Below are 3948 nucleotides of genomic sequence, written 5' to 3'. Positions count from 1 at the left end.
CAGTAGCAAAATTACAGTTATAGAGTAGCAACGAAAATAATTTTATGGTTGGGGGTCACCACAACATGAGGAACTGTATTAAGGGGTCGTGGCATTAGGAAGGCTGAGAACCGCTGGTCTACCCAAAGATGGGTTTGGGCAAATACCATATAAGCATCTAATCAAACATCTGAGTTTTTATAAACAAATTCTACATGAATCTTTTATCATCCACCTATTATTAGTGCTTAGAATTTAGCTCTATTAGCTGACAAAACAAATATAAAAGAATTATTTTTTCTCAAGATATTCAACCAAAAAACTATAGCAGAGAAAGAGTTTATATCTTTTTTTTTTTTCTGGACAAGGCATGCATCTGTCTGTGGTTCTCGATTTTCCCATCTGTGAAACAGGGATGAGAGATCCTTCATTTCCATAGTTCACTCGCCTCCCCCAAAAGAGTAACAACTGAATATAGTAGGGGGATGGTATTTGTATTATGCGATTGTCTTTCAAGTGCCTACACCTGCATATGGGGTTTTTCAATTAATCTACACAAAAAAATTTTTAGATGGGTTTTAAAACCCACTTTCTCAACAATGGAAACTAAGGCTTGGTGAAATTAAGCTATTTGTTCATACAGAGAACAGAGTTGAATCCAGACCTGCTATAGCTCCTTCCCCTGCATGAAAGGAAACAGCACAGGAGTTAAGCCATGACATAGCCTCACCCTGCTACACCTCAGGTAGACATAATTCCAAGAAAGGAATCTGTCTGACCAGATGGTATGTCTACCAACTTCAAGCAAGTGTCCTGAGAGCATACTTTGATTTGGTAGTACGACAGAGTTGTATAATGGGTTAACAATGCCTGAGAGGCACAGGAGTGTTATGGGCTGAACTGTGTCCCCTCCAAAAAGGTATGCTGGAGTCCTAACCCCAGTACCTTAAAAAGTGACCTTACTTGGAGGCAGGGTCTTACAGAGGTAATCTAATTAAAATGAGGTCATTAGAGTGGGCCCTTATTCAATATGACTAATATACTTTCACAGGAAGGGAAATATGAACACAGAGGCAGACATACACAGAGGGAGAGTGCCGTGGGAAGACTGGAGTGATATTATCACAAGCCAAGAAACCACTAAAAGCTAGGAAAGAGGCCTGGAACAGACACTTTCCTAAATCCTTCAGAGGGATCATGGCCCAATGGACACCTTTATGTCAGACTCCAGAATTGGCAAACAATAAATCTATATTTTTTAAGCCACCCAGTCTGTGGTACTTTGTTATGGCGGCTCTAGAAAATGAACACAAGGGGTAAGAATAAGGTGCCATGAGAGCCACATATTAACAATCCTCTGTGAGAACGTGAGTGGCCTCATTCACCTCTAACTCCTTGGCCCAGAACCTGGAAGAGAAGATGCTCAGTTAAAAATTTTGTTGAATTGAATAATATGGGGGAAGTATAATGGGAAGTTGTCCCTTTGTCAATGCTATCAAAAGCTATGTTGCTTTTGCAAGGATTCTTCGGAAAAAAATAAAAGACTGACTCAGTGCTTACACAGTGAAAGAGAGAAGGCTGGGTAGAAGAGTCTAGAAAACTGGAAAATGAATAAACTGAGTGAAGAAACTATTTTTTACAGTGTCGGGGTTTGGTGTAATCTCTAGGGGACCTTTGGGAAAATCAAAGTGAAGAAGATTATTATTAACCAAGATAGGATTATTTTTTTTTTACTTGAGGCTCAGGTTAACATGTTTAGAGTGCAGAAGACACAAATGCAATTTACTCTGCAATTGAAGGCTGTTGGATGGTTACCCCCACTCATTTTAAAGCTTTATCTCATTGTGTTAGGTCATTTCTCAGTGCTGCACTATTTGCATGAAGGAATTTTAGATAAACATCATATTTCAACATGTTTATGGTCCAAAAAACAAGAAAATAAAATTAGCATATGGGTGGGATTCAACTATCATGGAGGCAGGCTCTTTGGTTTAAAAACTAAGGACTTAGCTAAACTGGGCTGATCTTACAGCTTTCCAACACCAAATTGGCAGGTCTCATGGACAGTTTTCAGATCTGCACCCAGGGGTTACTCATGCATGTCCTCCTCAAAGGAAATTCACCTTGGTGGCTCCAGTGGGAAGTGGAGAATCTGAGGATCTGACTGAAGGAGAGCTCTACCTGCAAATTTTCTTAAATCCCAAAATAATAATTATTGTGATTATTAACATTTGCTGTCCATTTACTCTGTGCTATGCACTATGCTGAGTGCTCTTCTTACATTATCTTATTAAATCATCATGAAGACACATCTAATACCAACTATACTTCTAGAGTGAGCATTATGATTCTATTTTATAAATAAGATGGGGCTCTAACAAGTCAAGTAACTTGCCCAAGTTCATTCAGTTATTAAGTGACAGGGCCAATATTTGAACCTACATTCTTTGACTCCCAAGTATTTTATCTATGATGCCTTCTTCTAATTTATACTCTCTGATTTCCTTTGACCCACTTTCTAACCTTCTTTACCATGACAAAATTATTTGGGATATAAAGCCAAAACAGGAAGCTATCAACTCTAGTTCTGGGAGTCATTTCTGCATTTTTTCATTTACTCATAAAATTTGTATAGTGAGACCAGTATGAATTGCTATTACCATGATTTCAAAAACAGTGCAAAAAATGAATATAATCCTTACCACATAAATGTATGTAGAGCCACCATACAGCCCACATTTTTGAGCTGACCATCCTCATTTTAAAAATCTAGGTCATTTATTTTTACTTGGAGTACAAATAAATGTAGCTACCCTCAAAGACAGATGGAATCCAGAGCATGTTAAGCAAACCTAGACACTCAGGCATCCAGTCTCTAGATAAAATTTTAAAAGCTTGAGCAAAATAATCAACACCCTGTAGGAATGACCAAAAGCCCCTTTTATATTACCATAAACATGATGATGCTAATTATGATAGCCCAATCCAAAACAAAACAAAAACCAAGGACAAATGAGATTCACACTAAGGTAAACCTCAAAATCCAATATGACAATCATTACAGGATAAGGAACCACTGTTTATTGAGCATCTTCTATGTGCCAATATGTTACATAAACTCTCATTTAATCATTGTTCCCTTTTTATTTTTCAGATGAAAGAACTTATGCTCAACAAAGCAATGTGCATTGCCCAATAAGGCTAGTAAGTGGCAGAGCCAATATTTGGATGTGGTCTTAATGCTAAAAACTGTCATCTTTCCACTGAATTGATTTTAATCCTAACCCATTATCTATCTCCAGACCGTATGTGGGTTACAAAACAAGGTCGTTGTAACAAAGTATCAAGACTACATTGACATACATGGATCTGACAATTAAGTTCATGAACATGCCACCGTGCGCTTACATTGGCAGCACTGTACAAAAAACAGCTCGGTAAGGTTTCATAACCTTGGTATATCCGTGTCTCACAGCTGTGTTCATGTCAATGTGTAGCGGCATCTTGCTGAGTAGCATTCATTATTGTTGTTGCTTGTTTTTGTGTGCCATCGCAAAAATGTCTGAGCTTGAATTAGAGCAAAGAACAAACATTAAATTTCTTGTTAAATTTGGCAGGAGTGGAAGTGAAATCAGGCACAAGTTAGTCCAAGTTTACAGAGATAATGCCATGAAGAAAGCGAAATGTGCAAATGGATTAAACGTTTTTCTGAGGGGAGAGAATGCATGACTAATAAAGAGAGGCCAGGGTGGCCAGTAATGACCAGAACTAAAACATTGCAAAAATTCATTGTTCATCAAAATCGTTAGCAGACTGTGAGAAGCATAGCAGACCAAGTAAACATCGATAGAGAAAGAGTTAGGAAAATTTTGGCATGAGAAAGGTGTGTGCAAAAATGGTCCTGAAGGAGCTCATCGATGAACAAAAGTATAGGAGAGTCAAAGTTTGCCAAGACCTTTTGGAGAGGCA

Source organism: Hipposideros armiger, unplaced genomic scaffold, assembly GCF_001890085.2.
Source record: "Hipposideros armiger isolate ML-2016 unplaced genomic scaffold, ASM189008v1 scaffold_748, whole genome shotgun sequence".
NCBI lineage: Eukaryota > Metazoa > Chordata > Mammalia > Chiroptera > Hipposideridae > Hipposideros > Hipposideros armiger.
The sequence above is the reverse complement of the archived record's forward strand: the minus strand, read 5'-3'. Positions refer to the sequence as shown.